This window comes from Chiloscyllium plagiosum, unplaced genomic scaffold, assembly GCF_037043375.1.
Source record: "Chiloscyllium plagiosum isolate Xiang-an unplaced genomic scaffold, Cpla_swu_hap1 HiC_scaffold_8, whole genome shotgun sequence".
Classification (NCBI taxonomy): Eukaryota; Metazoa; Chordata; class Chondrichthyes; order Orectolobiformes; family Hemiscylliidae; genus Chiloscyllium; species Chiloscyllium plagiosum.
In genome coordinates this window covers 56,290,177-56,304,979 of record NW_028270146.1, presented here as the reverse complement: position 1 = coordinate 56,304,979, position 14,803 = coordinate 56,290,177, and the positions used below count along the sequence as shown (strand labels likewise).

General features: G+C 41.3%; 1 long non-coding RNA gene across 1 annotated transcript in view; it reads left to right on the top strand.

Annotated features, from left to right (window-relative positions):
- LOC148149403 (uncharacterized) overlaps window positions 1–14,803 on the top strand; it is a 191,642-nt gene that overhangs the window by 166,015 nt on the left and 10,824 nt on the right. Inside the window, exon 2 of the long non-coding RNA XR_015757761.1 lies at window positions 10,047–10,181. This is a non-coding gene — a long non-coding RNA (uncharacterized LOC148149403). The remainder of the gene's footprint in view (window positions 1–10,046; window positions 10,182–14,803) is intronic.

Genomic DNA, 14,803 nt, shown 5'->3' with positions numbered 1-14,803 from the left:
TTATACCGTAAACGGAAGACCCTTGGGAAAAGTTGATGAGCAGAGAGATCTGGGAGTGCAGGTCCATTGTACCCTGAAGGTGGCTGTACAAGTGGATAGAACGGTCAAGAAGGCATATAGTATACTTGTCTTCATCGGAAGGGGTATTGCGTATAAGAGCTGGCAGGTCATATTAAAATTGTACAAGACTTTGGTTCAGCTGCATTTGGAGTACTGTGTAAGTTCTGGTCACCACATTACCAAAAGGATGTGGACGCTTTGGAGAAGGTGCAGAGAAGGTATGAGGATGTTGCCTGGTATGGAAGGTGCTAGCTACGAATAGAGGGTGAGTAGGTTAGGGTTGTTTTCATTAGAAAAAAAGGAGATTGAAGGGGGACCTGATTGAGGTCTACAAAATGGTGAAGGTTATAGACAGATAGATAGAGAGAAGTTTTTTGCCCAGGGCGAGGGATTCAATAACGAGAGGTCACGTGTTCAAGGTGAGAGGTGGAAAGTTTAAGGGGGATACATGTGGAAAGTACTTCACACAGGGTGGTAGGTGCCTGGAACGCATTGCCAGCAGAGGTAGTAGAGGCAGGTGTGGTAGATTCATTTAAGGTGCATTTGGCCAGATGCATGAGTAGGTGGGGAGCAGAGGGATACAGATCCTTAGGAATTGGGCAATAGTTTCAGACAGTGGATTTGAATCGGCACAGACTTGGAGGGCTGAAGGGGCTGTTTCTGAGCTGTAAATTTTCTTTGTTCTGTTTGTTCTTTGTCTTTTCCCTGGGGTGGGGGAGACCAGACCTGGAGGGGAATAGGTTTAGGGTGAAAGAGGAAGGATTTAAAAGGGAACCAAGGGACAATGGTTTCACGCAGAGGATGGTGGGTGTATGGAATGAGCTGCCAGAGGAAGTGGTGGAGGCTGGTACAATTACAACATTTAAGAGGTGTCTGGATGGGTATATGAATAAGAAGGGTTTGGAGGGATATGGGCCGGGTACTGGCAGGTGGGACTACATTGGGTTGGGATATCTGGTCGGCATGGACAGGTTGGATTCAAGGGTCTGTTTCCATGCTGTACATCTCTATGACTGTATGACAGGTTTTAAGGTATATCATATAAGTGTCTATTTTAACTTTTACTAATCAAATAAACAAAAGGTCTGAATGCTGACAAATCAGCTTACAAATCTGGAGTTGCTATGTTGATAACTGGGGCTTTGATTGTCTTTTGTGTTCATGATTCAATAAAGGTTTGAAATTTGACTATTTACAATTGCACAGGTCAGTTGGAGCAGCTTAGCAGAGCTATGTAGAATTTTAATGTAATACCTCTCATTTTAATCTGTTTGTAATTTGCAACCAATTTCATAAGATTTTGATCGTTCTAGCTCTCTTTGCTTTTTTTCAGTCTCAGTCGTTGGTACATGTTTTATAATAAGAACTCTTTCCCATACTATTGGGTGGAGAAGTTACATCAATAAACTAATTGGTTGTTGTTTTGCCTTTCCCATTGGGACTTTGTTATCTCACATGCAAATAGTTTTCAATTAAGAAAGCATTCTTAGTAATTTGCAGTACAGCAAAGGAGGAAGCTTTTTTTAATTTGGTGTTAACTTTTGCAACAGTGATGACACGCAGTTCAGAGGCAAAAGGTTGTTGGGTTAACTTCCTCTTGGGATTTGAGCACAAAATCTGGGCTAGAACTTCAGTGCAGTATTGAGTATGAACTTACAGAAATGCTGTTCCTTATGATGAGATGTAAAAGTGAGACCATAGCTAGATTATTTTAAAGAGCAGAGAAGAGTTTGGTGTACGAGCAATATTTATCCTTCAATCGACATCACTAATAAAAACCCAATCATTAGCTCATAGCTTTTTGTTGGCTGTTGCTGTGAATAAATTAATGACCACAGTTCCTAAAACAGTGATCTCACCTCAGAAATACTTTATAGACTGTCAGGTTCTTGTGAACACTCTAATGTAATGAAAAGCTCTATATAAATGCAGTTCTTTGTTAACTCTGAATATCTCAACATCAGGAAAGTCAGGACTTTAAACCAGCATCTCTTGATTGGGTATTTGTGCATGTTTTAAAATTATTCATTTGTCAGTACCATACCATTATTCCATTCGGCTTCCTTAGCTGCTGTGATTCCCCACACAACTGACAATAATAACAATGGCCCCAGTGGTGTTATTGCCAGGCTATTAACCCAGAGACCCTGGTAATGATCTGGGGACTTGGATTCAAATCCCACTATGGCAGATGGTGAATTTGGAATTAAGAGTCTAACATTTTTAGATTAGATTCCCTACAGTGTGAAAACAGGCCCTTCAGCCCAACAAGTCCACACCAACCCTCTGAAGAGTAATCCACCCAGACCCATTTCCCTCTGACTAATGCACCTAACACTATGGACAATTTAGTATGGCCAATTCACCTGACCTGTACCTCTTTGGACTGTGGGAAGAAACTGGAGTACCCAGAGGAAACCAATGCAGACATGGGGAGAATGTGCACCCTCCACATAGACAGTCACCCAAGGCTGGAATCAAACCCGGGTCCCTGGCTCTGTGAGGCAGCAATGCTAACCACTGAGCCACTTTGCCACCCCAATGATGGCCTTGAAACTGGTGTTATCAGGAAAAGCCCCCCTGATTCTCCAATGTCCTTCAGGGAAGCAGATCGGATGATCTTCATGTGATTCCAATGCAATGTGGTTGACTTTTAATTGCCCTCTGGGCAATTAGGGTTGACAGAAAATGTTGGCTTAGCCAGTGATGACCACATCATGTGAATGAATTAAAACAAAATTGTGAAAAGTTATATTTTGTTTCAATTCTAATGGCACTTCTTCCTTGTAAACAAAATGTTCTCGATTTCAATTTATACTATTTGCTCCTGATTTACTGTATGGCAACAAATGAATCTATTTTAACCTTTAAATGAAATCTTCAAATATGTATTTTACTGGATTCGTAGGATGCAACTTCACAGTAATTAAACAAAGTTAACTGTAGAATTTGCTCATGCTGTGACCAAGAGCTTTAATGTTCTGAACACATTAAAGCAGGACTTCAGTACAAAAAAGAAACGTTGTTGTCAGGATTTTGATTTCCATCTTGTATGATATACTTAGGAGTTGAGCAATGTTTTCCAAGTCAGACAATGAACTATAGTCTCAGGGGTATTCCAGCACACACTTGACTACTTTAACAAATGAAAAACAGAATTCAAAGAAGAAATTGTGGTTGAAAGGATACGACCTGATATTTCCAAGTTGTTTTGCCAAAATGTCATGGAAATGTTCACATGATTTTGAAGCGATAAAATGTTTAATGCTGTAAAATACGTTCTGCAGTCCTTCATGGAGCTATAGCAAAGCTCTCTTAAATCAGCACAAGTAAACAGTTAATCTAGGCAAGACAAAGCTTTCCCTTTGCTTATCAGCTGATTTTCTCTTGTCCCTTACTCTCTTGAATACTTTGGCTTGTTGGCTGAGGTATGATTCTATGCCCTTCGATTGTCTTTCAGAGCTTCATCTATGATCCATTATTTCTGTGTGGGTCTTGCAGGATGCTAAACTTTGATTAATATAATTGCTAGGCGTGATGTTACCTTCACCTGAAGGCCACACATATAATGCACTTGGAGCCACTGGATGGCATTTAGAAGTGAAAACCTTGCCAATGTTCTCTTTGCTATCCCAGGATCAATGATTATTCTTCTCCTAAGCACTGCCCTACCTGTGAACAGCTAACTCAACACAGACTGTGGTGAATTGAATTGCTTCAACTCTGTTTTGTAATTACTGAAGTACCCAGAAATTAAACTTGCTGAACAATGAGATTTTTTTCTTTAGAAATCTTTTGAACAATCTATGCTGATGACATAGTGTGGCAAATGTCCACAGGAATTAAAGAGAATATAGGAATTGGATTAATATTTGTAAGAAAAAATGACTAAATTTTGTTTGAATTTTGCAATGAACTTTGATGTAAGTATAGTTCAGTTGGGATACAATTTTATTATGATCTTTTTCTGTCATACTTCTGCCCCATTAATAATGTTTGAGTTTGGGACTTTTCTGTTGTATATGCACTGATGTTGCTATGAGGTTAGAATGGTATATGTAATGTAAGCATAGTCAAAAACCATGACTTGCACCTGCATGCATTGGAGGTGCTTGAGAATGAAGATAAGATGGGAATGATCAAATGCCAGAACGGCCTGATACTGGCACAAATGGTTTACTTTAAAGCTTGCAACCCAGACACACCTTGAAGAGAAGCTTGATTGCTTGAATGGCAGGAAATTACTTTAACAATGTTTTTTCTTTGCTCATGGGATAAGAGCATTGCTGACAAGGTCAGCAATTATGGTTAATCAATAATTGATGTGAGAAACAGATGGTGAACTGCCTTCTTAATCTGTTTTAAAATAACTGACACACTTCTACACACAGAAAGCCATTGCCTTATCCACACCATTCCCAGACTGGTGAAGGCAGGGTAGATGCATGTCCCTTACAATAGCACAAAGCTCGAAGATTTTAACCAGGTGTTTCTTGTCCTTTACACTGAATCTCACATCTCAATCTCAGATTTAAATGTAACTATTGACAGTGTTTATTACAATAACATGGACATTTCTATGCCCCCTGTCTCACATATAGTAATTCCTGAACATATGCACCATGATTAATGTATTTGACCTCAACCATCTTCAATCACATATTTTTCTTGTTTAGCTTACAGTTTGTTTGCTGATCCCTCTCTCTCTGGCAGCCATGGTTGAGTCTGTTGGTGGTCTGTGATTGCTTTTCCATTGTGTTTCCATGTTCATAGAGAAGATCATCCACAACAATGTCCACTCCAGGAAGATCACTGACCATCTTGTGCTGTCTTGGCTGATACTCTTCCGGAGCAGTGGAAATGGCAAATTGGCATGTGTAACCATCTTGTTGCCATCAGCTACTATTGTACCAACTGGGAGGTTGAACTGCTGGCATCTATGACTGCCAATGCAAATCTAGAATGCCTGAAAGCATGCTTCAGTTGTTAAGCACCCCCAACTTTGTGATGTGTGAAAATCGCCCTTAAATCACGAATCAAAAATTCAGTCACTTCAAAACTGACTGAAACATTCAACTCCATATTACTATTCCACATTATTCCCAGTCAAATGGAAAGGCTGAGGTGGCAACGAAAATCATCTTTTAACCGTAATTTTTCAAAGTTAAAAATCACACGATACCAGCTTATGGTCCAACAGGTTTTGGAAGTACAAGCTTTCGGAGCGCTGCTCCTTCAACAGGTAGCTGGTGGAGCAGGATTGTAGGACACAGAATTTATAGCAAAAGATCATAGTGTCAGACAACTAATGCAATATATTGAAAAAACTTAGATTGCTATAAATCTTTCATCTTTTAAATTGGATTGCAGCTTTTGATTCATTAACATATAAACCGCAGAACTTCTTTCAAGTCACATTCCCGAGCTAACTAAAGGCTTTACAAAAAAAGGTGACATCTCCGCTCAGACAATGCACTAAAGGTGTGAGGTTAGAGTCTGTCTGTATCCCAATCTTGAGTCAGACTGGCTCTATTTTCCAAAGTAGGAATTTATAAAATGTCACATGGATTGACTGCCTACAGCTTGTGTGCTTTTTGAACAAAACATACTATTTGCAAAAACTATTCTGCAAATGCATATTCGCCCCATAGACTTGTGTGTGTGTGTGTGCGCGCGCTTGATTGATTGTGTGCATGAGTGTGATGGAGTATATGCCTATGAGAGTGTGTGCACGTGTGTGTATACGCACGCGTGCCTAGGTGAGAGCATGTGTATGAGAGAGGGTGAGGTGAGTATGTAAGAGTTTGTGTGTTAATGTATGTGTATGTGTGTGTGAGAGAGTGTATAGTGCAGTGGGGTCACCAGTAGTGTGACATGAACCTAAGGTCCCAGTTGAGGCTATCCCCATGGGTACCGAACTTGGCTATCAGCGTCCTCTCGGCCACTCTGCGTTGTTGCTGATTCCAAAGTCTGCCTTGGAGGATGGTCACCCGAAGATCGGAGGCCGAATGACCCTGACCGCTGAAGTGTTCCCCTGTCTGGCGTGTTGCCGTGGTGTCTGCTTTGTCTCAGCAATGTACCATGTCTCAGGACATCCTTGCCTGCCACAAATGGGATAGACAACGTTGGCCGAGTCACATGAGCACCTGCCGTATACATGCCTGAGCAGAGGCTGATAGCCATGTTCAGTACCCATGAAGATGGCCTCAAACAGGACCGTGGGTTCATGTCACACTACAGGTGACTCCACTACACTCACACACAAGCACACTTGCACACACACTCTTATATACTCACACACTCACAAAGATCCTATCTCATTCACACGCTGTCTCTCCGGCACACATATACACACACACACACACACACAGCCCCGCACTCACACCCATGCGCACACCCTCTCACAGGCATATACTCCATCACACTCATGCACACACTCAGTAAAGTGCATGCACACACACTCACTCACATGCACACAGAGACACACACACACTCTCTTTTCCTCACATGCATGCACACACACACAAGTCTATGGGGCGAATATGTAATTGCAGATATATTCTTTTTGTTCAAAAAGTATACAATCTGTAGGCAGTCAATCCATGTGACATTTTATAAATTCCTACTTTGGAAATAGGGCCAGTTTGACTCAAGATAGGGGTACAGACAGACTCTAACCTCACACCTTTAATGCATTGTCTGAGCTGACAACGTTTTTTTAATAAAACCTTAAGTCATCTTGGGAATGCAACTGGAAAGAAGTTCTGTCATTTCCATATTAATGAATCGAAACCTGCACCCAATTTAAAAGATGAAAGATTTAACAGCAATTTTGGTTTGTTCAATATATCACATCAGTTGCACGATACTATGATCTTTTGCTATAATTCTGTGTCCTATGATCCTGCTCCACAACCACCTGATGAAGGAGCGACACTCCGAAAGCTAGTACTTCCGATTAAACCTGTTGGACTATAACCTGGTGTTGTGTGATCTTTAACTTTGTTCATCCCAGTCCAACGCCAGCACCTCCACAGTAAATTTTCAGGAAGAGACTGCTTCAGGAAATCCAATGGAAGTGTCCATAAACAATAAAAGACACTAGTCCCTAGTCCTGGTTCTTTCTAGGGACCCTATACTATCTATTAAGAGTCTGCTAAATAGTTCTTCAAAAACTGGTATCAGAATTGAAAGTTCAAGTTTAATTGAGGGTTAGGGTTTACCCACATGTGGCATAACTGCCAAGATTTGATCATATCTTTATGTAGCCCTGGCTGATAAAGATGTGTTTACATGTTACCTGTGTTCTCCTTACACCTCCGTGATCTGCCATCGAAATTTCATGAGTCCCTCATAAAATTTCATGGCGATACACAAATGGATCCACCACCTGATGGATCGCAGTCCATTCCTTATCATCTGTACTTGAGGCAGTCTCCATGTCCTCATTAATACTTTGTTCTTCAAGGATTAACACAGGTACTTTTTTCTGATTCAATGACTGAGTCAGCTGTTTGATTGATTTGATTTGATTGATTTGAATTTATTGTCACATGTATTTTACAATAAGAATACTATAAAATACAGTGAAAGCTTTCACTGGTTGCGAAATAGCACTGATTTGAATAACTTAAGGAGGAAAAAAAGAAAGATTTAGCCTAAAGAGTTTAGAACAACACTCAAATGCAATCTCTTTCTTGCATTTCTATTAATGAATAAAGGCTAAATGTATTCTCTTAACCTTCACCCATTTTTGTTAAATTATGTTCAGTGACTGAACTTACAAATCATCTCCCTGTTTTGTGGAGTCCTTATCTTCCGATCTAACTTGATGGTCCTGAGATCTAGCCACACCACAGTCAGAGAGCAATCAAGATGTTTCTCTTGTAACATTTCACTTTCTTTTCTACTGAGTGTTCAAGCATCTTAGGTGGTATTCTTAGTCAATGTTCTTGAACCGTTTCCCAAAATAAAGCTAATTCCTTCTATAGAAATTTGTTTCACTGCTCCCACTACAATTTCTCCATTTACAAAGTAACTCTTTAATCCAACTCTTTATAATAAGACTGATTTGTAATCTCAATGAATACTTCCAATTAATATATTCTTTTTCATTAACCCCTCTAGAAGACAAACAGTACCATCAGCCAGCACTCAGTGATTGACACACTCAGTATTTTTTATTGGTTCACCTCCTTGATTTAGAGTCATAGAGTCAGAGATATGTACAGAAAGAAAATAGACCATTCAGTCCAACTTGTCATGCCAACCAGATATCCGAGATAAATGTATTTCCATTTGCCAGCATTTGGCCCCTATCCCTCTAAACCTTTCCTATTCATATACCCATCAAGATGCCTTTATAATGTTGAAGGAGAAAGTGAGGACTGCAGATGCTGGAGATCAGAGCTGAAAATGTGTTGCTGGAATAGTGCAGCAGGTCAGGCAGCATCCAAGGAACAGGAGAATCGACGTTTCGGGCATGAGCCCTTCTTCAGGAATGCCCGAAACGTCGAATCTCCTGCTCCTTGGATGCTGTCTGACCTGCTGCACTTTTCCAGCAACACATTTTCAGCTTTTTAATGTTGTAATCATACTAGCCTTCAACACTTCCTCTGACAGCTCATTCTATACACACACCACCCTCTGTATAAAAAAGTTGCCCCTTAGGTCCATTTTATATCTTTACCCCCCTCAGCTTAAACCTATGCTCTCTAATTCTGGACTCCACCAGCTGAGCGAAAAGAACTTGCCTATTTACCCTCTCCATGCTCCTCATAACTTGAAGCATCAGGAAATACCTCCCTTTCATTTTCAAATTTCCTAAACTCTGTCTCTATATTTTCTTTCCTTAATCTTCATTATCTGCTGTTTTTCTTCAAACTAATATCTTTTCATTTCTAATTGTATCTTAGTTCATTCCAGTTGAGATACCCCATTGTCAAGTTTCCTTTATTCCAACTCTCAATGTCAGATAACCAGTCGAAGCATCTTCATCCCAATGAAATCCTGCAACATCTGTGGAGAGTAAAAAGAACTTTGAGTGACGAACTTACTCTTGTCTTAGTCCTAAATGGCCTACCCCTTATTTGGAGAACGTGCCTCTCAGCTCAGTGGGCGGCACGGTGGCTCAGTGGTTAGCACTACTGCCTCACTGTGCCAGGGACCCAGGTTCAATTCCCGCCTTGGGTGACTGTCTGTGTGGAGGTTGCATGTTCTCCCCTTGTCTGCGTGGGTTTCCTCCGGGTGCTCCAGTTTCCTCCCACAATCCAAAAATGTGCAGGTTAGGTGAATTGGCCATGCTAAATTGCCCATAGTGTTAGGTGCATTAGTCAGAGGAAAATGGGTCTGTGTGGATTACTCTTCGGAGGGTCGGTGTGGACTGGTTGGGCTAAAAGGCCTGTTTTCACACTGTAGGGAACCTAGTCTAAAAAACAGGGAAAATATCCTTTTTGCATCTATTACCATAAGACCCATAAGCTTTCTACACTTTTAAGAATTTTGTAAGTTTCTTTAAGATTTCCTCTCCTTTCTAAATTCTTTTTTTTAGATTAGATTACTTATAGTGTGGAAACAGGCCCTTCGGCCCAACAAGTCCACACCGACCCGCCGAAGTGTAACCCACCCATTCCCCTACATTTACCCCTTTACCTAACACTATGGGCAATTTAGCATGGCCAATTCACCTGACCTGCACATCTTTGGGAGGAAACCGGAGCACCCGGAGGAAACCCACGCAGACACAGGGAGAATGTGCAAACACCACACAGACAGTCGCCTGAGTCTTATATTCTAGAGAATATAAGATCAGTGCCATCAATCGAGCCACAGTTTTTGAATAATTTGGTGTGAGAACAAGAAAACCAGTGTGATAGACCCATCTAATTTAATCTCAAAGCTAAGTTTCACTAAATCCAGATTGCATTTGATAAGCTGTACGTTGCAATTCGAGCTCCTACTGTTTAATCCTTTCACCTTTGAAATAGAAAACAGGTCCACCAAAAGAATGTCCAGAGTGTGCAAAGAATTGTCTCCATTCTGCATGATGCATTCATCCTCCAGAATTCTAGCCGACTCTGAGCTCTCCAAGGAAGATAGTCAAGCATCCATATGGCTTATAGGTGAGAAGCATATCCCTGTGACAGTGCGCTGCCTGGGAGTGTCAGGAAATCGGATGGAGCCACAGCGAGTGAGGCATCTCTTTTTTTAAGAAATAAACCTTATTTATAAAATTTATGATAGTAAATTTCATGACCATTCAAAGTTGATATTACATAAGATGCAAACACTTTGCCAATACTGTATTTAACACACTCCATTAACAATTATTGCTAAAATTGACAAGGTTCATTACATGTCAAACATGCAGCCCCAGGCTGTATACCCAGTTGTTTTGGCTAAAAAGCCTTAGATGATGGTCTTTTCCCATTTGTAGCAGCTGCACCACTCATTGAGATATTTGCTTCTCCTCAAATTATGTCAGAGACAACCAGAGGCATTTCAAGGTAACACTTTTGCAGCTTTGTTAGATTGGGAATGGCTCAATAAAATGATTCTAAGTGAAATGGCTGACTGCTTTCTGTCTTGGTGATCAACTCTGCATGAAACATTGCCCAGTGTGGCTCAGAGGTCTCACTGTGGAGCAGTAGTCTCTACCACATTTGCTGTAAATGAAGACAGTGGGCTATGATTGTGTGCAAGATTTGGTAGCCTCTGCTTTCTCTCCGATCTCCTTTTTTTGCATAGCTGAGTGTTTTGCTTCTGCTTGCCTCTCCTTCAAACAGTCAACTTCCAGAGGTCCCAACCATCAGTGACTGCCTCCCAGGTGTCAATGTTAATATCCACCATGTGTTTATCTTGCTTGCACATATTCTTGTAGCAGAGGTTTAAGTGCTCAAGATGGCATGATGCAGTGGCCTAATCATTGCATAGAAGGTCTTTGGGTTTATGGTTGTTATCCATCTGATGAATATGGCTAACTTCTTGCAGACGTTGTTGGATTGGCAATAAGTATGTTAATGGAATGAGTATTTCCCCTGCCAGGATATCATGTTAGAATGTGTCTGAGACTGAGAAGATGGAATCTGTTTAATTTTCTCTGTTACACATTTCACCAAGGATGCCAGCTTGGTATGTATGCATTTAGTGTTGTCAGTCATGTGGCTCTTGTACCACACTTTCTCTTTCTTCCTGAACATAACAACTTTTGCATTGCATGACAGATTAGTGATGATTGTGGAGCCTAGAAATGTGAACTTATCAACAACCTTCAAGGTCACATTGTCAATGCTGATAAATGGTGGTATGGCAACAGCCTGGACGATGACATTTGTCTTTCTGAAGCTGATGCTAAACCCAGAATTGTTACAGGTGTGAGAGAGTCTATTGGTTGCTGAAGGTGTCCCTGAGTATTGAAAACTTCACTGCAGCTTCATTGCCATAATGTAACTCTTTGAAAGGAACACACAGCTTTACCTTGGATTCCAGCAAGCAAGGATAAGCAGCTTTCCATCATTTTAGGATGTAGATAGACATCTCCTGCAGGTGATATGAAAGCAGCTGGCACTACCAAAGAGAAGAATATGCTAAAGAGTGTCGAGTCAAGGACACAACCATGTTTGGCACAACTATGAATCTCAAAGAATCACAAAGATGCTGGCATTACCAATCATGTTGGCATGGAAAGAGAAGACCACATTGAATGTTTTCTGCAGGTGGCCAGTTTTTCCCAGCAATCCAAATAGATTGTCTCTGCTCACATGGTCAAATACAGTGGTGAGGTCAATGAGATCAGTTTATAGTGGCCAGTTTTATTCATAGCATTAGTTTTGTAACTGCTTGACTCATAAGTAAAGTCAATTGTAAACCTTTCAGTTCTTACACCCATATTGGGTTTCAGGGTAAATGTATTCAGTCAGGATCTCCAGCCTCACGGAACAGCGGCAAGTAGTTTTGCCATAATGCTCACCAGGGAGTGTATGAGTCATGGAGATGTACAGCATGGAAACAGACCCTTCGGTCCAACCCGTCCATGCTGACTAGATATCCCAACCCAATCTAGTCCCACCTGCCAGCACCTGGCCCATATCCCTCCAAACCCTTCCTATTCATATACCACCCAAATGCCTCTTAAATGTTGCAATTGTACCAGTCTCCACCACTTCCTCTGGCAGCTCATTCCATACATGTACCACCCTCTGTGTGAAAATGTTGCCCCGTGGGTCTCTTTTATATCTTTCCCCTCTCACCCTGAACCTAAGCCCTCTAGTTCTGGACTCCCCAATCCCAGGGAAAAGACTTTGCCTATTTATCCTATCCATTCCCCTTGTGATTTTGTAAACCTCTATAAGGTCACCACCAACCTCCGATGCTCCAGGGAAAACAGCCCCAGCCTGTTCAGCCTCTCCCTATAGCTCAAATCCTCCAACCCTGGCAACATCCTTGGAAGTCTTTTCTGAACCCTTTTAAGTTTCACAACTTCCTTCTGATAGGACGCAGACCAGAACTGCACACAATATTCCAACAGTGGCCTAACCAATGTCCTGTACAGCCGCTACATGTCATCCCAACCCCTGTACTCAATACTCTGACCAATAAAGGGAAGCATACCAAATGCCTTCTTCACTATCCTATCTACCTGTAATTCCACTTTCAAGGAGCTATGAACCTGTACTCCAAGGTCTCTTTGTTCAGCAACACATCCTAGGACCTTACCATTAATTGTATAAGTCCTGCTAAGATTTGCTTTCCCAAAATGCAGCACCTCCGTATTTATCTGAATTAAACTCCATCTGCCACTTCTCAGCCCATCTGGTCCAGATCCTGTTGTAATCTGGTTAGATATGCTATCATTGCCCTTGTTCTCATACAGGATCACAATCTTTGTACCATGCATGTCCTGTGACACTGCCCTCTCCCTCCAGCAGAGATAGAGAATTTTGAGCAGATGCTCTCGGTGTGTCAGTTTCCTGTGGTTTAGATGAGAGTGGTGCTGGAAAAGTACAGCAGGTCAGGCAGCATCCGCGGAGCAGGAAAATCAACGTTTAGGACAAAAGCCCTTCATCAGGCTTTTGCCCGAAACATTGATTTTCCTGCTCCTTGGATGCTGCCTGACCTGCTGTGCTTTTCCAGTGCCACTCTAATCTAAACTCTGGTTTCCAGCATCTGCAGTCCTCACTTTTGCCTATGTCAGTTTCCTGTGCTTGACCAATTCTGCTGGCATGTCATCAGCAACTACAGTTTGTCCCAAGCCAAGTGAGCCAGTAGCTTTGTCAGTCTTCTCCATGCCATTGAGGTTGCAAGATCTGAATGGACAATTACTTTGAATCTGGTCATGTTGCTTTATATTAAAGGCACTACAGGATGCCACTGCACTACAGACACCTTTGTTTTTTTCAAATCGTAAACCTCACTACAAGTTCCATAAATAGTTGAGAATAAAACTGTGTACTTTTTCATTTATTGCAACCATTTCATAAACAAACACAAGCCATCCTGTGGCAAGTTTTCTCTGTGTATCTGAACATGCTTGTCTGTCTCTCGTTCCACTACTTCTCTTGTGCTATTTGAAGCTTGAATCATAAGAGTAGCTGCCTGTTTTTGGAATATGGAAAATTAATTGCACAAGGTGTGTCCTCCCCTCAGAAGAAAAATTGCCCTGGATTGTATCTTTTGAGATTCTACCTGGACAGTCAAGTGTCACTTCCTGTAGGCTACCTACATGGCGGTAATTTGAGATTTTATGAAAAAAGATCACATCTCAGCTCAGACAATGCATCAGAGGTGTGAAAAGTACCCCATATACATATAAAAGTCCTCATACACATGCTCTCTCTCTCTCTCAGACACATACACAACCCTCACACTCACACCCACGCACACACCCTCTCAGAAGCTGATACTCCATCACACTCATGCACACACTCTGCTAAGCACGCACACATGCAAACACACGTGCTCACATGCACTCACACTCATAATCACACTCACATGCATTCCCTCATTCTCTCCCACACACACATTCTCTCTCTCTCTCTCTCTCTCTCTCTCTCGCTCTCGCTCTCGCTCTCGGTCCCTCATGTACACACACAAGAATAATTCTATGGGGTGAATTTTCACTTGCAGAATTGCAATTGCAGATACATTCTATTTTGTTTAAAAAGCACACAATCTCCAGGCAATCAATGCAGGCAGTCAAAACATGTAACATCTTATAAATTCAGACTTTGGAAATAGAACCAGTCTGACTCAAGACTGGGATACAGATAGAGTCTAACCTCACACCTTTAATGCATTGTCTGAGCTGAGATGTCACCTTTTTTTATAAAACCTCAAGTTACTTTGCGAATGTGACTGGAAAGATGTTCTGGGATTTACATAGTATTGAACCAAAACCTGCAACCACTTAACAACAATCTAGGTTTATTCAATACATTGTTTCAGTTGCATGACACTGTGATCTTTTGCTATAAATTCGGTGTCTTATGATCCTGCTCCATAGCTACCTGATGAAGAAGCAGCGCTCCAAAAGCTTGTACTTCCAAATAAACCTGTTGGACTATAACCTGGTGTTGTGTGATTTTTAATGAAGTCCAATATGATTCATTGATTCCTGCAATGACAGAAAAATCTATCTTGCTGCTGCCTATAACCTCCAAAGTCACACCTGTCAGATATTACACTCTCAGACTGGCTTAAAAGCCATTTGTCATCTGCAGTAGTGCATACATGAGGTTTAACCTTT